A 24,969-nucleotide genomic window follows, 5' to 3' on the forward strand; every position below is an offset into this window, starting at 1 on the left:
AAAACAAAGGCATTGTTCAAGAATTTTCAGCTGCTAGAGCACCTCAACAAAATGTAGTAGTTGAAAGAAAGAACAGAACATTAGTTGAAGTTGCTAGAACAATGCTGTAAGATACCAAGTTGCCAACAAGTTTCTGGGAAGAGGCTGTTAACACTGCATGTTACACTCAGAACATATATCTCATTAATAAGGCACATGGAAAATCACCATACTCAATCATGTCTAAGAGAAAGCCTACTGTAAAACATCTTCATGTGTTTGGAAGCAAGTGTTACATTTTGAAAGATAACTCTGAATATGTGGGAAAATTTGACTCAAAAGTTTTTAAAGCAATTTTTCTGGGATATTCATTGGAGAGAAATGCCTACAAGGTCTATGTGATAGATCAAAAGAAGATTATGGAAAGCACAGATGTGACTTTTGATGATAACAAGTGTCCAGGCTTGGAATGCCTTGATTAAAGTGAAGCCGAAGCCCTTATATTTGAAAACCTCAACATTGATAGTGATTCTGATGGAGAAGAGGAAGTTGATGCACAACAGATGATAAATGAAGAGACTATTCAACAGGAAAATCATGGGAATGGAAGCTCATCTCAAACACCAGAATTTGATAGCACAAACTCAGGGGGAGAAAGAGAAGAAGAATCTAGCAGTCATACCAATAATGAAGAAAATAATGAAGGCATAAGTCAACAAACTCATACAAGGAAGTGGGATATAAGTCACATTAGAGAAGCAATTATTGTTGATCATACTGCTGGTGTGAGGACTAGAAGTGCAACTGCTAATGAGTGCCTACATGCATGCTTTCTATCTCAAATAGAACCCAAGAAAACTGAAGAAGCTCTAATGGATCCTGATTGGATATCTGCAATGCAAGAGGAGCTTAATCAGTTTGAAAGGAACAAAGTTTGGGAGTTAGTTCCTGCACCAAAGAATAGAAGCATTATTGGAACAAAATAGGTGTTCAGGAACAAGATGGATGAAAATGGTATAGTAACCAGAAACAAGGCAAGGTTGGTTGCAAAAGGCTACTCACAAGAAGAATGAATTGTTTATGATGAAACTTTTGCTCCAGTTGCAAGACTTGAAGCAATAAGGATTTTTCTAGCATTTGCTGCACATTCAAATTTTAAAGTGTATCAAATGGTTGTCAAGAGTGCCTTCCTAAATGGTGAGTTAGAAGAAGAAGTTTATGTGCAACAACCACCTGGCTTTGAAGATCCAGAATTTCCAAATTTTGTGTACAAATTACTCAAGGCTCTATATGGACTAAAACAGGAACCTAGAGCTTTGTTGTGCAAGACATGCATGTATCATAACAAGACTAAGTCATATTGACAACCCTAAGATTAGTTGTATTATAACCTTAATCTGTAATTTATACTTGTAACACTTAATGTCTGAAAAATGTAAATGGAGCAGACTGGAGCATTTTTCCCTAAACAGTGTCAAGCCTAAGAATTCTATCTGGAAGAAGATCAAGAAGGTCATGCCTCAGAAGAATTATGAAGAAGCTTGGAGTTGAATAATTATGTTTGGTGAAAAATATTCTAAGTCAAGATCTCTACAAGTCACATAGTTAGTGTTATAGAGAAGTCATTCGAGAACTCAGAAAGACCTATCGAGAACTCAGGAATTGTCTATCGAGAACTCAGAAAATGCTATTGGAGATATCGATAAGTCAGATACCCATTCGAGAACTCAGAGATATCAACAAGTATACATTCATTAGAGAACTCTGAGTTATCGAAAAGCCAAAGTACATTAGAGAACTCTGAGTTATCGATAAACCAAAATTCACTAGAGAACTCAGAGTTTTCGATAAGTCAAGTCAACAATGAAGTTTCAGAGATATCGACAAACCAACGTGCCTATCGAGATGTCGAGTTCTCTACAGCTTAATTAGAGATCTAGAAGTAAAGAAATTTCTCTAAGTACAGAATTGCAGAACAGTTCAATATCCAAGGTTGCAAATCAACAAACAATTCACACAGCTGGATTGAAAAGTCTACAAAAAGCAGCTTGAGAGATGTACAAGATTAATGGTGAAGATTAACTGACAAAGGAGGATCATCCAATACACAGTGGATGAAGATATGCTAATATAGATATGGAAATCTCACTTTTCCCTTAAATAGAAGTGATTAGTGACAGGTTAAAAAAGTGATTAGCACTTCTTATTGTTCACTGTGTAAACCAAAGTTAACTATCATATAAAGTTAACTGAGGTCCTTTATTTAAGAAGGGACTGAATAGATTAGAAATTGTATTCTCTCTCAAGAAAGAAGTTAAGTTCTAAACCAAGAACTTAGAGATTTTGTAGCAAAACACTGCTTGATTTTTAATATAAAATTAAGTGAGTTTTGAAGATCTTTGTTTTACATATTTGTATTGTTATTTATGTTTAACATCTATTCTACAAATGCAGAATACAGTTGCTTTGGGAGCCATTATGGGAAAACTCAACATACCACTGTCAGCATTGCCTGAAGCCGTGAGACCTGAGATTCCTACTCCCCTACTCATGCCTGACACCAAGACTAAGGGGGAGATAGATGCAAGGCTAGCACAATCAGATGAGAGTTGGCTATGGCACAAGAGACTTTCTCATCTCAATTTCAAAACAATGAATTCTCTTGTCAAAAGAGAATTGGTAAGAGGTCTGCCTCAGCTGGAATTCTCTCCAGAAGGACTATGTGAGGCTTGCCAGAAAGGAAAGTCAAAGAAAGCAAGTCACAAAGGCACTGACACATCTTCCATAACTGGTGTTCTGCAATTATTGCACATGGATTTATTTGGTCCAGTTAATATCCTTTCTATGTCAAAGAAGTGTTACTGTCTTGTGATAGTTGATGACTATTCCAAGTATACGTGGGTTTTATTTCTTCACTCTAAGGATGAAACACCACAAGTTGTGATTGATCATATCAAGATGATTGAGTTAGATTCTAACGTCCCTGTTAGAGCAATAAGGTCAGATAATGGGACAGAATTCAAGAATGCACTTCTCAATGGATTCTGTACAAACAAAGGGATTACCAGACAATTTTCAGCTCCTAGAACCCCTCAGCAAAATGGAGTGGTAGAAAGGAAGAATCGTACATTGATTGAAGCTGCAAGAACGATGTTAAGTGAATCAGGTCTTCCAATGTACTTTTGGGCTGAAGCTGTCAATACTGCATGTTATACTCAGAATCGAACTCTAATCAACAAAGACTTCATGAAAACTCCTTATGAGATTTTGAATGAACAGAAACCTTCTATCAAATACTTTCATGTATTTGGTGCCAGATGCTTCGTGTTCAAGGATGGAGATGATCGTCGTGGTAAGTTCGAGGCAAAGGCATATGAGGGTATTTTTGTTGGATATGGAAGAAGATCATATAGAGTGTATATCATTGATCAACACAAAGTAACTGAAAGTGTCAATGTTACATTTGATAACACTAAACTACCTAGTATCCAAACTGAAGATCCTTCTGAGAAACTGAAGTTTGATGATACGTCAGATTCAGAATCAGAACATGGTCAAGAACCTGAGGTTGTTGCTGGTGAAGAACCTGTTAATCCTGATGATACTCAAGGTAATAGTGATGGAAACTTTGGCAACAATGGAGATATCACTGCTACTGACGGAGAATCTTCAAGTCAACATGGCAACAACTCAGGGGGAGATGCTGAAGGATCATCTAGTAGGACACAACATCACAATAAATTTCAAGGCGAATCATCAAGATCAAATCTTCCAAGACAGACTGTCTGGAATAAAGCTCACCCTTTTGAGTTGATTATTGGTGATCCAGATGTTGGAGTCAGAACTAGACGTGCTACTCAAAATGAGTGTCTGTTCTCAGGATTTCTTTCTGAGATGGAACCTAAGAAAATTGAAGAAGCACTGACTGATCCAGATTGGGTGATTGCTATGCAAGATGAACTCAATCAGTTTGAAAGTCAACAAGTCTGGAAACTGGTACCTAGGCCTGTACACAAGAAAGCTGTTGGTACTAGGTGGGTATTCAGAAATAAACTAGATGAAGATGGTGTGGTTACAAGAAACAAGGCAAGACTGGTAGCTAAAGGGTATTCTCAAGCTGAAGGCATTGATTATGATGAAACCTATGCTCCAGTGGCTAGACTTGAGGCCATCAGGATATTTCTGGCATTCGCAGCATTTTCAAACTTTAAAGTTTATCAAATGGATGTCAAGAGCGCCTTTCTGAATGGAAAGCTGGATGAAGAGGTATATGTAGAGCAACCTCCTGGTTTTGAAGATCCAGATCATTTGGATTTTGTCTTCTTTCTTTTCAAGGCTATCTATGGGCTAAAACAGTCTCCAAGAAAATGGTATGACACTCTCTCTGAATTTCTTATTGAAAATAGCTTTATTAGAGGTGTCATAGACAAAACTCTCTTTTCTAAAACACATAAGAAGGATACTATATTAGTCCAAGTCTATGTGGATGATATAATATTTGGGTCTACTAATGATAATCTATGTAAGAGATTTGCTAAGTTAATGCACAGCAAGTTTGAAATGAGCATGATGGGAGAGCTGAAGTTCTTTCTTGGATTACAAGTAAATCAAAGGTTAGATGGAACATTTATTTGTCAATCCAAGTATCTCAAGGAACTCCTCAAAAAGTACAATCTAGAGGATTCTGCATCAGCAAGGACTCCATCAACTACAGCTGTCAAGCTTGGACCATATGAAAACTCCATTAAGGTAGATGTCACAAGCTACAGAGGTATGATTGGCTCGTTACTCTATCTTACTGCAAGTAGACCAGATATTATGTATGCTACATGTTTATGTGCGAGGTTCCAAGCGGATCCTAGAGATATTCATCTCATTGCTGTTAAACGAATCTTAAGATATCTTAAGGGAACACCAAATCTAGGTATTTGGTACCCTAAAGAATCTGGTTTTAACCTTGTCGGATATACAGATTCAGATTATGCAGGAAGTGTTGTTGATAGGAAAAGCACCTCAGGAAGTTGTCAATTCCTAGGAAGCAGGCTAGTCTCATGGTACAGTAAGAAACAGCAAACAGTTTCCAACTCAACGGCCGAGGCTGAATATATTGCTGCTGGAAGCTGCTGTGCTCAGATCTTGTGGATTAGGAACCAACTACGAGACTATGGCTCTGTATTGAACAAGATTCCTATTTTATGTGACAACACAAGTGCAATAGCCATCACCAACAACCCTGTGCAGCACTCGAGGACAAAGCACATTGACATCAGGTATCATTTTATTAGAGAGCACGTCATGAATGGTACTGTTGAACTATTTTTTGTTCCAACAGAAGAACAAATAGCAGATATTTTCACTAAACCACTTGACGAATCCACATTTACCAGATTAGTTGGTAAATTGGGCATGTTGAATAGTTTTAGTGATTAATTTAGTTAATATCTGGGATCTGTTCTTGAATGAATTTACAAATGAATTTTTCATAAATGAAAAATTCATTTGCAAATTTATTTTATCATTTTATCATATTTCTTGCTTATTTCTATGTAATATATATTATCTTATCTATTTTTTTTCCCTACTTGTTAATTTAAAATATCTCAGAATATTTTATTTCCTCTAAAAATATTTTACTATGAATTTTATTTGCTAAAATTCAATAGAAATCTATTTTTGGAATAAAAATAATAAATTCTGATATATTGTCTTTGTTTCTGTAAATATTATAAGTCTGTATTTCAGTTTTACTATTTTGTAAATATTTTCTGATATTTTTACTAAGTTATATAAGTCTTTATAAATTTATATATGTGTGTGTTTCTGTGTTTAAAGCTGATATGACAATCGGCAAGACAATTGAAATTGTCTTGCTGAAAGTCATTTCAGTTCAAATTGTGTTATTATATTATTCAGTACAGTTTTATATTGGCAAGACAATCGGTATGACTATCAATTGTCTTGCCAGTTATAAACCATATATATAATTATTTTCCTTTTATTATTATACTGGTATGACAATCGGTATGACTATCAGATTGTCATACTAGTTATAATTTTAGTATTAATTCTATTATTTCTTTTCCTTCTTTTGCCCGGTATGACAATCGGTATGACAATCCCGGATTGTCATACCAGCTGTAATATAAAGGCGTGTGTTTGTTGTTTTTTTAAACCATTTTAACAGTTCATTACTTCTCAAAAAAAAATTCGAACAGTTTTTTGTCTTCAGTTTTCTCTCTTCTCTCTCTTCGAACTAAAACCAACGAACTGCTCTTTCCTTGCTCGAGTTTTTACTCAGCAAACTGATTCATCACTTTGTGATATATACATACAAGTATATATATACAGAGGTGCTGTTGGATTTTTATTAAAAAAAATAAAAACGCAAAAAACCAATAAAAATCAGTTTGCCCCTTCAAATTCAATTTGTGTTTGTTGATTTTGAACTTTTTATTTTTATTTCAATTTCTGATTTGTGTCTTTTGGTTTGTCAAAACTGCGTTTGTGAGTTAAGAATTTTAACGAGATACATTTCTGTCTAAATTTTTCGATTATAATTAATTTAATTCGAATTATTAAATTAATTTAATTAATTCGAATTTTCTTAATATTATTCTTAAAATTCTGAAAAGCGTGTGTCTTATTATTATTTTAAATGGCTCTCAATTTCCAAATTGTCGTGCATAATCAGGTTGGTTATTTTAATCCGGAAAAATGTGATGTTGAAAAATTTAAGCCATGGATTAGATTTTTAAATGATCATTCGATTGTTAGCTCTGCTATTAAATCAAATGTGATTTTAAACGTCGATCTACTTAGACTGATTTGCACAACCTCTACTGTGGCCGATGATTCAAAATCTTTTTCATTCACCGTCGCAAACACACAGTATGTAGTTGATGAAACAGTCGTCAATCGAGCGTTAAATTTTCCACTAGACAATTTCTGTAATTTACCCTCTGAAAATGATATCACAAATTTTTTCAATGCTATTCACTATCAGGGGGTGATCAATTTAACCAAACTTTCTAAATCAAATTTGGTGTCTGAATGGGATATTTTCTTCGATACACTTTCCAAAGTGTTTGCCAACTGCACAAAATCCAATTTTCATAACATCACTTCCACTCTGCAGTATATTGGTCTGGCGGTTGTTTTCAATCAAAGGATCAATTTTGGCAAACTACTTTTTCCCATTCTCTTGAGACGTCTAACTTCTGCTTTACGTGATCATTCTACAAATCGTAGGGTATCATGTTACTATGCTCGTTTTCTCATGCTTATAGCAGATCATCTACTCACACCTGAACACAAAGCCCTTTTTGCTAACTCTGCAGTAACCGAACCCCCTCCAGTTAGCAAAAAGATTTACACTCGCCAAGACACAACCTTCAAATTCATGCAAGTTCCAGTACTTGTATCTGCTTTCATGGCCACTTATATTCCTTTACCTATTTTCAATCTTCCTGGCCATGAACAGCAACCTCAACCTCCAGTGGTTCAAGCCACCCAGGCTCTTCCATTACAGGTAGTAATTCCTCACTTTCACTCTCTTCCTACTTCTGTTGAAAGACCCCCAGTGGTTGATAGGGCTGACCATGAAGTTGTAGAACCACAGCTTCAATCCCAGGTCATAGAGCCAAATACAGAGTCACATTCTATCTCAACCTCTCCCCCACTGTCTAAAATGTTACCCAGAAGATTACTAGGAAGTAGTACATTGTTAAATATGAGTGAACCCTCAGCTCTGCCTCCTCCTAAGAAAAGAAGAACATATTCTGAGGCATCTGAAAGCCCATCCTTGTCCTCCCAACAGGACATGGACTTTGAAATGGCCAATGAACAGTTACTAGAGGCATTCTCTCAACAGGATGCATCTATTGAAATTCGCCATAGGGCCATGGCATCTTGTACTGAGTCAAGCACAATTCCATTACTCACAATGGAACCATACACTTCCCCAGATCATACTCAGGACACACAGCGAGGAGTGCACGTAGAGTCGGTTACAGTGCCTGCCATATTTACGGCAGAAGAGCAGTCACATGCTTCAGAGGGAAAATCTGACTCTCCGCCATCTTTAATAGAGTCATTTTCTCCCCTCCCAGATCCAACACCTCTGGCTCCCTTATGGGATTCTCCACTCGCAGATTTATCTGGAGAAAGTGGAGGGCAACTCGGTCAATCTATCCCTGAAGCAATTCAGACATCTATTCCAAAAGATTTGATAGTATTGACTGAGGATCGGGACTCGCGAATTCCCATTGCACCACCACTGACCTCTCTTGAAGAGGCTAGGGTGATTTTTAATGCAGGTACAGAAGAACAGCAACAGGAAGACTCCTCACGAGCAATTATATTGAGAGAAACACATGCACGTGAGGTGAGTGAACCAAACACGAGTGAAATTCAGGTGAGAGCACACACAGACACTGATACTGTAAACCTGTTAGCTCAGATTGCTGCCCTAAAAGAAGAACTTGCTAAAAGCCAAGCTGAAGCTCAAGCATTCAAAGCACAAGTGGTTGAACGGTCTTCTTCTTCCACCTCTGTCAACAATCAGCTTGCAATAATAAGGAATGACATCTCAGATCTAAAGACCACTATAATACCAAAGCTCAATTCTATTCAGGACACTCCAACTTTATCAGCTGATGACATATCCAACTTCTGCTCTCTACACACAAGAATGACTTCTCTTGAAGACCTCGTTGAGATGAATCATCCACTGGACTCCTCAAGATTTCTAAAGATAGAGACGGGCATGGAACATCTCAATGAAGGGATAAAGCACCTATATTTCATGATCAAGAATTCTCATTGCCCTAATGAAGAACAAAGAACTTATTTTGAAGGACCGTCTGGTGGAGGATCAGGCTCTGGAGGTGATGGAGGTTCCAAAGGAAAGTCAGTAGAGGATCCCTCAACTAAGGGGGAGAAGAAAGGAAGTAGTGCCAAAGGGAAAGAAAAAGATACCTCTGCTGGAAACAAAGGAAAGGCTGATGATGTCTACTACAGTGGAGAACAGGATGACTTTGATATTTTTGACATTCCCACTGAACCAGTTCAGGAAGATAAAGATGGGTTATTTGAAGCTGAAGAGGAAAGTGATTTTGGAGAATGGGAAGAAGAAGCTCAAGTGGATCCTATGTTTGAGAAAGAATTTCAGAAGGAGCAGTCAGAGATGAAAAGAAAAGAAGCTGAACTCAAGAAGGTCTCTCAGATCATTGACATGAGAAAAGACATTCAAAGAACAGAAACTCTTCAAAAGCAACGTCTTCATGACATTAAGGCTCAAGAAAGGAGAAGGGATGTCAGACTAAAGATTGGTGAAAAATGGGATGAAGCTAGGAGAGTACTTGATATGCCTCAGCTGAGCACTAACAATGATAGGCAGTTCTTACATCTTCTTGACAAGTTGGAAATCTCAAATCCTAACAATGACATGTACATGAATGCTATCAAGACTGAAGTCTCAAGGATCACAGCTGCTTTTGATAGATCCCTAAATGAGATGAGCATTTTTGTATATTGTTAGAGTGAAGGATCATTCAAGGTGTCACTTCATCTATTTGAGAATCGTTCTTTGTCAGAGATTTGGGTTCTTTTAAACAAAGTCAAAAGAAGCTCAGAATTGAATGAAGTTCTTCGAGAAAGGCTTAAAGAGTTTGCCAGCAGGGCTAGTCCTCAAGTGGTCAATAATCCTCATCAGGTGAGATTCTTTAAGTCTGATTGTCTTCAAATCTGTCAGCTAGATGTACAATCTCTTAAAGACTACTCAGCTAAGCATCTGGTCTGGATGGAACATCATTTGAGAACTGCTGGATATTCATCCATGTTGAAGACTCAAGCTGCTGACTTGATTCAAGCTTATTGTGAAAAGAATGTTAAAAGGTACAATCAACTCAAGAATAAGCTGAAGTCAGTTGGAGTTCAACCAGTCAGACCAACAAGCTTCACTTCAGAAAAGGATCGTGTCTTTGACAAGGAATTGCTTCAAGATTTAGAAGAAGGTGAAGTCAGAAGAGAAGACAACTGAAGTCAATTAGCTCAAAACTCAATGTAATATGATTAGAGCTTTATGAATCAAGATAGTCTAATGTAGTTATATGTTCAGGCTAGAGGAACATCTATCTTGTATTCACTTGTAAATTTCATTTGGAATCTGGAAAATGTTAAATATAATCCAGAACTTTTCTGCTATTTACTTTACATTACTGTTTATATCTTTTTCTTATTTGTTAGTTGAGTTATCCTCTAGGTATTTGTTGTTATTGTCTAACAAGCAAATAGGGGGAGATTGAAAGGCATATGTCATAGCCTACTCGTTTATTCGAGTATTTAACTCAACTCAAATAAGAATGTAATAAGTAAATAGTGGATCTATCATCAGAGAAATCTCACAATGTAACATCTGTCAAAGAATAAAGAAACATTGTTCATCTGCAGACTTGAAGATTCACTGGAAGAAGTTCAAGAATTTGATCATGCCTCAGTGATATAAATCAAGATCGTGGATTTAATCAAGTGACAGAGATCTCGTCAAGGTATCATTTATTACAAGGATTCAATCAGAATATCAAAGTCAAGACATGAAGAAACGTCACGAAAGTTAGTCACTCATGAACCAGACAGTACATCGAGTGTCAGCATTGAAGTGGCGGAATTGATTCATAAGTCTCAGTGACTTTCAGAAGATTGTCAGAAGAATGGATGCTGCTAAGGGTTAGTATTAATTCTCTATTAATTAATTAAGTCATATAATTTAATTAAGAAAATAAATTATATCTGCAAAGATTAATTTATTGATTAATTGAATTAAATTGATTAATTAATTTAGAATTAATATTAAGGATTTACAAGATTTTAATTGGTTTAAAATCTGCTTAAATTCAGCAAGACAATTCATTTGAACTAGTATGATAATCGGTATGACAATTGATAGTCATACCGAAAGTCATGCCAATACATTTAATTGTCTTATTAGAATTTCTGTTTAGATTAAAATCAGTTATTAATTCAGCAAGACAATTTATTTGAACTAATATGACAATCGGTATGACAATCAATAGTCATACCGAATGTCTTGCTAGCTCATTTTAATAGTCTTGCTAGTTGTAAATTTTGTCACACCGAAAGTCTTGCTGGCCAAAAGGATTGTCATACCAGATCAATTTACATTCAGCTGTTTGATAAAAAGAAGCAGAAGTCTATTATTTCAACAACAATCAAACAGAACACAAACTCAAGAACAAAAGCAAAAGGAGCAGATAAAATATTTCATCTCATCTGCAACTTCAAGATCAATTTCTAGATTGTAAAGTTAAATCCAATCAACTAGAAATACTTATCTTGTTCTTGTGTATCAATCTAGCGGATTAAAATCCCTAGAACTTAATCTCAAATCGCATTTAGCATTTGATCTTTTAATTACAAAAATAGAAAAAGTTCATGTCGAATTTATTCTAAATTTGTAATAATTGATTTGAGATTAATCCCTTGTAACCGATACCGTAGTTGTAACACCTTTCAAGTTTAATAAAAGTTTTATTTAACTTGAATTTTGTTTCACAATTTTATTCCGCATTTTATTCGATTAAACGGTATTGTTTGCATTCAACCCCCCCTTCTACAAACAAATTGGGACCTAACATTGTAGCAACCTCAAGGATTATATTAATAAAACAATATATTCCTCGAATTGGTTTTGTGTTGTTTTTGATTCCGTACTTTTAACGAAGAACTTGAAACGAATCGAAAAAGATTGTACGTATCGTATTCAACCCCCCCTCCTTCTATGATACTTTGGGACTAACAGAGTATGATGGGGGAATTAAGTTACTTTTTTGGACTACAAGTCAGTCAAAGAAATGATGGAATCTTCATCAACAAACTAAGTATGTCAAGGATTTATTGCAAAAGTTTGGTATGGTTGATTGTTCACCTGCTTCTACACCTATGTCTATAGCAACAAAGTTGGATGAAGATAGAAAAGGCAAGAGTGTAGATATATCAAGCTTTAGGGGAATGATTGGATCATTGCTTTACTTAACTGCAAGTAGACCAGACATCATGTTTATAACATGTCTATGTGCAAGATTTCAAGCAAATCCAAAAGAATCACATTTGATGGTTGTAAAGAGGATTTTCAGATATTTGAAGGGGACTCCAAACTTGGGATTGTGGTATCCTAAGGGAACTGGTTTTGAAGCTGTTGGCTACACAGATGCAGATTTTGCTGGATGCAGGGTTGATAGAAAGAGTACAAGTGGAAGCTGTCAATTTCTTGGTTAAAGACTTATATCCTGGTATAGCAAGAAACAACAATTTGTACCAACTTCTATAGCAGAGGCTGAATACATAGCTGCAGGAAGTTGCCGTGCTCAAGTGCTTCGGATTAAAAATCAGCCAATGGATTATGTCCTAGTGTTACACAAAATTCCTATCATGTGTGACAATACTAATGCTATATCTATAGTGGCTAATCCAGTTAATCATTCTTGAATAAAGCATATTGATGTAAGGTACCATTTTATTAGAAAACATGCTACAAATGGTACCATTGAGCTCATTTTTGTTCCAACAGAAAAATAATTAGCTGACATTTTTACTAAACTTTTGGATGAAGCAACTTTCACTGGACTTGTAGGTGAAATTGGAATGCTTAATTCTTCATCCTAAGGAAAGAACTCAGCTAATGTTTTGCAGTAGATTAATTTCTAGTAAATCAAAATTAATTTGATTTAATTGGAAAATAACTGAAATATGAATTATAAATATTTCAGAAATATCTGCGTATTTATTTTTCAAAACAAAAAATTTAACTTGGAAGTTTTTAAAATTCTAAGTAAACTGCTTAGGTGTTAATCTACATCATTAATATGTAAAATTAACACAAGGCAGACTTAAAATTGATCAAAAGTATATAGAGAACTGAGTTCTCGATAAGTCTAAATGACTCATCAACAAGTCATTTTAAGACTTCTCGAGTGAGTTCTGGTTAAGTCAATTCACTGACTTCTCGAGTGACTTCTCAATAAGCTCTATTATGACTTATCGATAAGTCCTTGTAGAGTTCTCTAGTAGTGATAATTCACAGAGTTCTCTACAAGTATAATTTTTAGACTTCTCAATAACTCAGAACTGAAATAATATAACTTATTAAATTATTTTGGTAAAATACTTTTGGCAAATTTATTCTATTTTTTATTTTAAATTTATTCAGATAGAAGTTGGGATTAATTCAGTCCATTTTTGGACAAACTGGGTATTTATTTGACATCTCGATAAGTCAATTTTTAGTTCTCTATAAGAGTAATTTAAAATGACTTCTTGATATGTTTTTCATTTCTTAAAATGACTTCTCGATAGACTAATTCCAAACGTCTATTTTTGAGTTCTCGACAAGTCATTTGCTTTTACTATACATACCCAGACATCTCGATACATATATATACTTACAACTTTCGAGATCTCAAGTGACCTAGTCTTTCAAGCAAAAACTGATTTCTTTCTCATTTTCACTCCTTTGTCAAAAAAAATTATTACCCATTCACTCTCATCAATAAACAATGGCACTAAATATTTCAACAGCCTCTATTCCAGAGAAAGGAACTAATTACCTCGCTTTTACCGATGCTAACCAAGCTCCTGACAGTTTCAAGGGGTTTGTAAATTTTCTGTCTGAATCTTACCTTGCAGGAGCTTTAACTGCTAACCCAGTGTTGTACCTAGATGTGTTGCATGAGTTTTGGACAACAGTTGTGGTGATGACTGTTATGAATGACAATTCTGTATATTTGGTGGTAACTTGCTTAGTTGGAGGCCAACAAATTGAGTTTAATGAGTAGGATGTGAATAGAGCTCTGGGGCTGCCAATTACAAATCTGATGGAGGTTCCAACTCCTGATGAGCTGACTGAATTTCCGGACTTCATCAATTATGGTGGAAGAATCAACTTGTCAAGTTTGAACAAGACCAATCTAAGGAAGGAGTGGTCCTTTATCTTTGATTCTGTGGTGAGGTCCTTCACATGCAGGAAGACAGGGTATGACAACATTCCAAGTATGGTGTAGAAGTTGGTGTATTCAATAGCACACAACAGATACATGAATATTGGTCTATTGATCCTGGAAGAACTTGTAACCAGGCTGACCATGCCCCTGTCAGCTTGAAGTAAGGAAATTTTCTTTACTAGATTTATTATGTCCACTTTAAATCATAAAGTAGCACACATGCATTTATTAAATGGTATAGATAGCACAAAAATAGGCAATGGTAAGCAAGTGTCCAAAATAATATTTAGTTCACTTACTACAAAGAATAAGGTAAATGTAAGTCTGAAAATCACTTCATTCATGTTGGAGAGGTTTAGGACTTACCCTTACCCAATGCCTGATATGAGATCAAATGTACAATCTAGCATAACTATAATTCCTGAACCTGTAGGTGTTCTTGTGTTTGTACTTCCACAAGGATCTTCCTAAGCTGAAACCATTTCTTCAAAACCCTTAGTATCTAGGAAACCAACCACCTCATCTTCTCAAAAGGATGAGATGAGTAAAAGGAAGAGAAATGAGGTAACCTTAACAGTTGTAACTGAGAGTGGTGAGGATCAAAATAAAGCTGAGTCACACTTGGTCAAGAGATCAAAGAAGAGTAAGAAATCTGAGCTGACCACTCAAGCCACCTCTGTATCCTCCCAACAGGATGTAGTTGTAAAAATGGGGACTAAACGGACTCTAGATACATCCTCTCAACAGGATGTGTCTATTGAAAAGAGCATTCACCCCAATGCACCTTGTATAGAGTCGGCACAGCCTGCTCCTGAAGCAATTCAAGTGTATGGTAGGAGGAATAAGGATGGCACACACAGTGAGGGCACATCTTTTGAAGCTCCCTCATTTATTCAGGGGGAGCTTCCAACACTCACATCTAAGCAACAATCTCTCATATCGCAAATTTCTTCTCTACCAAGAGCACTTGAATCAAATTCTCAAGTGCAAGTTCAATCAAGTTACTTGGTTCAAGAAATCTTGCTCACCACCCAGACACTTCAGTTAGATGGTGAGAGGCTACTAGCCGGGGTAGACCTTGATGACACCATCAAAACCATGGGACATTCATCAGTTTTTATTGAAGACCTCATGAAGATACTAAATGCACCTTCATGTGCAAATCAGTCTTCACAGACTATAAGGTTTGAGGGTAGTACTCCTGAGGGGGAGCTATCTAAATGCTCTCCAATTCAATTGTAGGTTCCTCATGTAGGAACAACTCCCCTCAAAACCTTAGCAGAAACTGCCTTGACAGTTGATGCTAGGAGTACAATTGCCAATTATCCTGCTATGGGGGAGGCAAGTTTATCACATTCAAGTGACAGTGCTTTGAAAGAAGCACAAGGGTTTGAGACTGGTGCACATGACAGTAACTCAATCAAATCCCCTCCAATTCAGTTGGAGGTTCCCACTTTATGTGAAGAATAACAACTTGTCAAAACCCCATAGCAATCTGTGAGTAAAACTGTGACTTTAGTCACGGGTGGTTCTGATTCATATCTCACTACCTCTCAATCACACCTCATCTCCTAATGGCTCAAAGACACTGAAAATCAACCAACTACTATTGAAGATCTTAGAGTTGATCAACTTGGAGGCCTGACTCAAATATCACAACAGCTACTCACATCCAGTATATCCAATCAAGACTACCAAGCTATCATGCTCTCCTACCAGGCTGATGTGGAAGATAATCAAGCAAAGATTGTTAATGAAGCTGGTCAGGATGTTAACTGTGATGCTTGGTTGGACAAGGAGTTCACAATTGAGATGGATGTTGTGTTAGAAAAATTCAGGGAGGAGTACATTACAATTTTGGGAAGCAATGCCAGATCCCTCACTCCACAAGAGGTATATGATGCCATCAATGAGGTCTACAAGGCTCAAGTTTTCCACAACTTTGGAAAAGCTCTACAGATAACATTGAATGGACATCAAGACAAAGTAATGAAGATAGTCATAGAAAAGATGAACCAAATCATCCCTTCACAAACTGAGATCAAAAACCAATTTAAGATCTTCTCAGAACAAATGTCTAGGTATGATCTCAGAGGGATTGATAAATGTAAATCAACTCAACGAATCATTTGTAGCCTTGCACAAAGTTATTCAAGATCATATCAGTAAAACCAATGACACAAGGTGGAAGTTGGATCAAATGCACACTGCAAGATACGCTCCTTCACCTTTGGTCACGGATGAAATTCAGAAATTTGTGCAAGCTACTTTTGGTCAATCTACTGTTATCTCTACTGCAAGCTCCTCTTCACAAGACATCCAAGATCTCAAGACTCAAGTAGCTTCTCTGGAAACCTCCAATGCATATCTCCACACTCAGGTTCAGGCTTTGACTTCTCTAGTCAAAAGTCAACAAACAGACATAAAGACTCTGGTGGACTCTCACAAGCACCTTGAAATGCAAAACTCTATTGCTTTGGGAGCCATTATGGAAAAACTCAACATCCCTCTACCATCACTTCCAGAACAGATAAGGCATGAAATTCCTACTCCCCTCCTCATACCTGCCAACAAGACTAAGGGGGAGATAGAGGCTAGGCTAGCAAGATCCAGATCATCTACTCAACAACTCCAGGGTGCTGAAAAGAACTCAAATCAAGAAGTAGATCTTGACATTGAGAGACTTATTAGGGCTGCTGAAGGACCTAGTCTGAGCAGAAAATTTAATGAATTGCTCAAGGCCCTAAAAGCTCCCTTCAACAATAATCACTTCACATACAAGAAGACCCTAGATAAGAAAATAAACTTCTTAAGGGTGATCATGGTCAATCAAGACAATTTTCTATAAAAGAGGATTATGGTAAATATAAATGACTCTGGGATAGACAGATGTATCCAGGTGTCCCTCAATTATCTTGTCTTAAGGAGGGCATCTGAGTTGGACATTCTGAAAAACAAAGTCAGAGTTGTGACTCATGAAGACACCTTGCTGCTAACTGAATTGAAAAATGCACAAGTGGCTGCTTTTCCTGAAGCATACCTACAACCAAGCAAAGGAATAGCATACTGTTAGGTCACACAAAACTGTAGAAGGGGGTTGAATACAGTATAGAATATAATCAAATCGATTTTGAACACAAGTAACAATAAACAGATATATTCGATATAATAAACTCTGTTACAGTGGAACTGTTCTCTCTCAGTGATGAACAAATATCACGAGAGCTGCTAGGTTATAATGTATGATCTTCTCGATAATGATAACACATACAGTGTAAACCTATGTCTGTGTTTATATAGTACACAGTTACAAGATAACTTCTAATTGATTTGGAATATAAATCTGTCTCCTAAAATATATCAATTAGATATCTTATATAATTCTTTAAGTCCTCTAACTCTTTTCATTCATATCTTCTTTTTGTATTAGTCTCGATCTTCTTTCCTGTAAATCAGCTTCCTTCCTTTACTGTTAGTCCTCCCGTACTTAAGTTCTGATATCCATCTTCTGATATTTATCTTCTGATAATCTAAGTTCTGATATCCTTAAGTTCTGACTTCCAGTAAGTACTGATTCCAGTAAGTACTGATATTTCCTGTTTGTTAAGATCTGAAAACTAAACATGAAACATATTAGACATGACATCTCAAATATATCTAACAATCTGCCCCAACTTGTAAATTGTGCAAAATATACAAGTTAATAGATTTGATGATATAAAAAACATTTAAGTTCAAATGCAATAAGAGTTTAATAAGACTATTAACTACAACTTAAAGTCCTTGTAGCTTTACCAACTTCACTGGATCAATCTGAATCCATAATGATTCTTAACAAAATCTCTTACTAGCTTGTCTTCAGCTTTCCTCAGAATTTCAACTAACTGTACTTTGACCTGCATCAGTTCTTCATCTTTACTATCACCAATTTGATAAATGGCTGTTCTGAGAGCTTGGATTGATGTTCTTTCAAGTCCATCATCAAGTCTGATAACTCTAGGATATGAAGAGTTTTCATTATAACATAAGCATCTTCCTTTCAGAATAACTTCCACCTTAGCAGAATTCTTCAGCATAGGAATTTCTCTTCCATCACCTTTAGTAATCATTGGTATATACTGAGAAGTCTTTGTACAAGAGATTCTGAATAGATCTCTTATAGCCTTAAAAATGTATTCTGACCATCTTCTTGTAACATCAGACTTTACTTCCAGAAGATAGTGAATATGTTGAAGTTCTCTGACAGACTTCTTTAGCACATCAGTATCAGCTAGTCTGTAAGTTAATCCATCATAGAGAAATAAAATCAATTTCTCCTTTAGATTTTCCTTATCATGAGCATCTATCACGATTTGAGCAGACAACACCTTGTCAAGGTGCTTTTATTTGATTTGTTCATATGGTTTGTCTGTCAACATGAAAGGATCTCTTAGAGTAACTTTTACTCCTGTTTGTATTTTCTCTTCATCAGAACCTAATCCAGCTTTATCTCTAGGTTGCTTGGATCTCAACCCAAATGTTGCGAGTTGATTCATCATAAGATTGGATTTTGGTTCAACTGGAGTAGCTTTCTTCCATAACAGCTTCTTCTTATCAGCAATTGTCATTTTTCCAAATTAACTTGATCAGAATTTGTTGTTTCTTCTGTAGCTTGTTGTTCTTCATTTTGAACAACTTGAGCAGTGTCAGAGGTTGTTTTAAATTCTTCAATTACCTTTCTTCTCTTCAGAATTTGAACAGTTTCATCTTCTATCAAATTATCATCATGCATTGTAGTTTGATAGACTGGAATGGAAGAACTTATCTTTTTTTCAATCTTTAAAGGTTCACTAACCTTTTCTTTTCCTTTTGACTTAGGATCAATCTCAGTTTATGATCTAGTCTTGGACTTTGAAGTCTCAGAATTTGACTTTTCCCTGATCACAATGCCTTTTTCCTTAGGCCTTGGAGGTTTTTTTGCATCAGAAGCTTTAGACTTAAGATTTGTCTTCTCAGTAGCAAATCTAGCTTCTTCCTCCTTGAGAGTTTCCAAATCCATTCCTGGATTTTGTTTCAGAAATAATCTTCTAGCTATCTCCTCATCAAGTGTCTGGATTTTAGGATTTTTGTAATAAACAGTAGTTTGCTTCCCCTTTAGCTTCAGAGTTTGTAAAAACTTCTGAGAGTCTTTAGATCCTGACTAAATCAGAATATCAGAACTTGACATCAGACTTTGTTTATCAGAACTTGACTTTAGACTTTTAGCATTCACAGCATCAGAACTTGACTTGTTCTGTATAGAAGATTTTCCTTGAACTTTTCCTTGACCTCTACTCTTATCGGAGTTTCCCTGGTCATCACTTTTATCATCCTTTTTCTTCAGTATTTCAGTAGGTGAGCATTTGGACTTAACTACCTTCTCCCCTTTTTTGGCATCATCAGGAAGTAAGAGAGAAAGAAGAAGTTCAACCGAAGATTGGATTTCATCCAATTGAGCTTTCTGAGAAACTTGGTTAGACAGGACCTCAGCAATTTGGGCCTGTTGCTTATCTTGAATCTTCTCAATGGCTTCAATTTTCTCAGGAGTAGGTCTGATATATATATATTCTTGTCAAGCTTAAGCTGTAGATCTAGCTTATCAGCATGTTCCTTTAGTGTATCAACCTTTTCATGAGTAGAATAATGTAGACCTTGAAGATGTTTGGTAGATAGAGCAGTAATCTTAAGTTGTGTCTTTAAATCAGCATTTGTGAGCAACTCATCAGCTTTAGCAATATGCTCTATCAGAATGTTAGAACTTGGAATGAAATCAGTGTCATTCCACTTCTTGGTCCACTCCACACCTCTGTGAGTTTCCTCCCAAGGAATAGGTGCTTCCTTTTCAACAAATTTCTTCACCAATTATTCCTTTCCTAGTATAGGAATTGGAGTCTCAGCAGAAACACTGTCTTCAGAACTTGAGGAAGACTCCTTATGTTCTGACAACACAACAGTGTGTGAAGCAGCTGGAGATTCAGGAACAGCTTCATTTAAATTCTGAACATCAAAATTTATCTCCAGAGCTGGTGTGGTTGATGTAGATGGTATCTCAGCATTTAAAATTGGAAAATGAGTTGGAGTTTGCTGAGCTTCTGTAGATGGAGCTTCCAGATAAAGAACATTTGGTATATTCAAATTATGAATATCTATTTCAGAATTTTTAGTTTGTTCTCTAGAATCATCTGTAGCTTTAATAGGAGAGACAGGAGGGGTTACAACTGTATCAGTAGCAGTGTCTTTGGCTTGAGCTGGAAGGGCTTCAATGATAATCGGTTCTTCTGAGATCAGAGATTCCTGATCCCCTTCCTCAGCTTCTTCAGTATCTTCTGATGTAGCCTTAGCCAAATACCTCATAGCCTTCATTTTTTTCAATCTCCTTGCCAATGAAGGAGTTGCTTTAGCAGCTTTAGAACTTACAGATTTCTTCTTCAAAGTATCAAAACTTTGAGCTGCAGTTTCTTTCTGAGAAGTAACATTCTCAGCTCCAACTATCATAGGTTCTAATGCATGAACCCGTGCTTCAACTGTTTCCTCAAATGAACACAATTTATTATTGACCATAATTGTAATCAAAACATTCATCAAAGGATAAAGTTCAAATAGATGAAGTAAAGATTAACAAATTACAATTAGAACATTCACAGTCACATAATATAAGAGAAACAGAGACTAAATCTTGCAATTAAAGGAAATTTCATTAATATATCAAACAAGTACATTTCATGAAATTTATAGATTACATGCAAAAATTACAAGATAGTCCTAGTTTAAGGATCTTAACATCAACAGCCTTAGTCCTAATCTAAGAAAACCTATCGACTAGTTCCTCCTGCTGCTGACAAAGAGCACTGCAAGATGGATGATCCGTTCTTGCTGAAGGAGAGCCTCTCTCCTTTCTTCTTCCAATCGATCAAGATGGAGCTGGTAGTCCATCGAAAAGAACAAGAGGTCTGTGTGAACCTCTTGTGGAACAGAGTTCCAGAGCTCTTCAGGAATGGTGGTGACATGCCACTCCTGTTGCCAGTCATCACAACTCAACTCTATATTGAAAGTTTCATAGTTCATGAACAAGTTGAAAAGAACCATTTTTGTTTATGACAAAGAAAAATGATGATAATTAAAAGAGAGATTGAGTTTGTAAGAAAATGGAAGATGATTTGGCTGGGATGAATAGTCGGTTTAAATAGCCAATGGAATAACAAGGGACGCGAGGACTGTTTAACGATTAAGAGTAAAAATAATGATGCCTCGACTCCCTGGACCGATGTGTAATAATAACATTTAGTAAAAAGTTAAAACAAGAGTTAATGGGCACGAGAAATAAACAATAATTACTGTGCACATGCAGTTTTTCAAGACAAACACGTTTACCACTAACTCGTAATGATTATGACTGTTTTTATCTTATCCAGATATATTCTGTTTTGATATGACTATTTCAGTTTTTATCACAAATAAGTCAAGTAAAGAATAATGTCACGTAAGCATAAAGGATTCCATCAGGATTTAATATCAGAACTTAACTTATATCAGATTTTAACAGTCATCAGAATATGGCTTCTGAACTCAAAAAGTGAATATCTTTTTCTGTGATTCTTCATACAAATACTGACTTGTTTTCTTCAGAGTTTAATCATCAGAACTTCCATCAGAACTTGTCCTCAGAATTTATGCAAATGACACTTAACTGTTTGTCAAAAATAACTTAATCACCACAGTAATTTTCATCATTCATATGGAGTGAAAGTGTGTGCATTCAGCAAAATATCAGATAAAGATTAAAGTCTGATAAACTTCAATACATCTTAGAAATAAGGCATAACTAAGAAAAATGCTTAAAATATGTCATCAATCATGAAGTCTACTATAGAACAAATTTATGCATGAATCCACCTCAACTGTTTGTGCTCATTTTATGCATCTTTTGAAATTCCTTTTTGCAATGGCTTCTCAGTGTAAGTGAGTCACGACTGCTTATCAGAATTTATGCTGTTGTCAGAGTATTTCTCCAGTAATCAGAGAATGTGAAAAGTCACCAAAAAATTATTTGCTTTTCTAATGCATATTACTTAATACCAGCAATGCACTTGGGTCTTCCCTTCCACATATTTACTCTAGATCTCAAAGGAGTACCTGACTTTTATTTTATTTTCTTTTCTTTTCTTTTGGATAAGTGAGGCTTATCAGCATTTAGTTCATTCTTAAGATTTACTGACATCAGAATCCAACAGATAAGAAGCAAGAATCTAGTTTGTGACTTAGTAATAAGATACACAAAGTAAACTTGACTAAGCTCAAAATCAGAATTTGCTTGTGTTAATGAGTTTCTACATAAACAACTAATTCAAACATGGGATTTCTAGTAAGTTAAAGACTACTAGGTCAGCATCTAGCACAGTTATCCTCATTGGATTGAATAGTCACAGAACATTCAAAACACTATCAGAGTTTAAAGATCCATATCAGATAACAATCAGTATTTAATGAATTTCAATTTAAGCACAGATTATATGAAAATAAAACAATCTGTAAACACTGATCATAAAGTCTGATGCATGAGAACAAAAACTAAGCAGATTTAGAGAAAGAACCTGAAACCATTCCAAGTTCATTTACCGGTCTTGTAAAAGTAGCTTCACATAGTGGTTTCGTGAAGATATCTGCTAGTTGTTGATCTGTTGGAACAAAATGCAATTCCACTGTACCTTCCATCACATGTTCCCTTATGAAATGGTACATAATGCTGATGTCATTTGTCATTGAGTGTTGAACTGGATTACCTATCATAGCAATAGCACTTTGATTATCACAGTAAATAGGGATTTTAGAAAATTCTAACCCATAATCCAGTAACTGATTCTTCATCCAAAGAATCTCTGCACAACAGCTTCCTGTAGCAATATATTCTACTTCTGCAGTTGATGTGGAAATTGACTTCTGTTTCTTGCTAAACCAAGAAACCAATCTGCCTCCAAAAAATTGGCAGCTTCCACTAGTGCTTTTCCTGTCTATTTTACATCCTGCAAAATCTGCATCTGAGTAACCTATTAGCTTAAAATCTGATTCTCTAGGATACCACAATTCAGATCAGCTATACCCTTAAGGTACTTGAAAATTCTTTTCATAGCTATTAAGTGAGGTTCTCTTGGATGAGCCTGAAATCTTGCACAAAGATAGGTAGCATACATGATATCAGGTCTACTTGCAGTTAAATAGAGTAAAGAGCCAATCATACCTCTGTAGTTAGTAATATCTACTGATGAACCAGTATCTTTATCTAACTTGGTTGCAGTGGCCATAGGAGTAGATGTTGTTGAACTATCTTGCATTCCAAACTTCTTCAGTAAATTTCTGGTATACTTGGATTGATAGATAAAAGTACCTTCTTCATTTTGATTGACTTGAAGTCCCAGAAAGTAGCTGAGTTCTCCCATCATACTCATTTGATATCTTCACTGCATTAGCTTTGCAAACCTCTCACAGAGTTTGGCATTTGTAGAACCAAATATGATATCATCAATATATATTTGTACCAAAAGTAAGTCCTTTCCATGGTTGAGGTAGAACAGTGTTTTATCAATTATACCTCTGTGAAATCCACTTTCCAAGAGGAATTGAGCTAAAGTCTCATACCATGCTCTAGGAGCTTGCCTAAGGCCATAAAGTGCTTTATCAAGCCTGTAGACATGATTTGGAAATTTTGAATCTACAAAGCCTGGAGTTGTTCAACATAGACGTCTTCTTCCAATTCTCCATTAAGAAAAGCACTTTTCACATCCATTTGAAAGACTTTAAACTTTTTGTGAGCAGCATAAGCCAAAAAGATCCTTATGGCTTCTAATCTAGCAACTGGTGCAAATGTTTCATCGTAATCAATACCCTCCTGTTAAAAGTAGCCTTTATCAACCAGCCTTGCTTTATTTCTTGTCATTATGCCATCACTATCAGTTTTGTTTCTGAACACCCATTTTGTGCCAACAACTGATCTGTTCTTTGGTCTTGGCACTAGGGTCCAGACTTTATTTCTTTCAAATTCATTTAACTCTTCCTGCATTGCTGGCACCCAATCAGCATCTTGAAGAGCTTCTTCCACTTTCTTTGGTTCAGTATGAGATAGAAAAGAATGATAGAAACATTCATTTGATGTTACAGTTCTAGTTCTGACACCTACTTATGGATCTCCAATAATTAAGTCAGGTGTATGTGATTTGGTCCACTTCCTTGCAGATTGAAGTTGAATCCTAGAACTGGATCCTCCCCCATGATCCATGCTGTCTCCATCAGCATTTTCTGATGCTCCCCCTGTAGTTATGCTCTCTGAGACTTCAGAATTTGACTTGGATCCTTCAGGATTTGAAGTATCAGAGCTTCCAGAATTATCAGAATTTGGCTCATCAGAACTAGATGAATCAGCACTTGAAGAGCTAGTGATAGATCTGATGCTTCTTGAGAGTCTTGAGATGTGGTAGGATCTTCAGCTTGCTCCCCCAGGACAGGTGCATTTTCCTTTGGAGTTGTTACCACATATTCAATGACATCAGTACTTACAGGTTCAGAGTTTAAGTCATCATTTTCAAATCTCAGCTGATCGTGATCATTGAAATCTTCAAGTCCAGTAATCTTCTTATCATCAAAAGATACATTGATAGATTCCATGACAACTCTTGTTCTTAAATTGTAGACTCTGAAGGATTTTGTGGAAAGTGGATATCCAACAAAAATTCCTTCATCAGCTTTTAGATCAAATTTTGACAGCTGTTCAGGATGAGTCTTAAGAACAAAACACGTACATCCAAATATATGAAAGTATTTCAGATTTGGCTTCTTTTTCTTCACCATCTTATATGGTGTTTTTCCATGCTTGTTAATGAGTGTTGCATTCTGTGTAAAACAAGCAGTCTGCACAGCTTCAGCCCAAAAGTAGGTTGGCAGTTTTGCTTCATCAAGCATAGTTCGT

Source organism: Apium graveolens, chromosome 9 (genome assembly GCF_009905375.1).
Source record: "Apium graveolens cultivar Ventura chromosome 9, ASM990537v1, whole genome shotgun sequence".
Taxonomy (NCBI): domain Eukaryota; kingdom Viridiplantae; phylum Streptophyta; class Magnoliopsida; order Apiales; family Apiaceae; genus Apium; species Apium graveolens.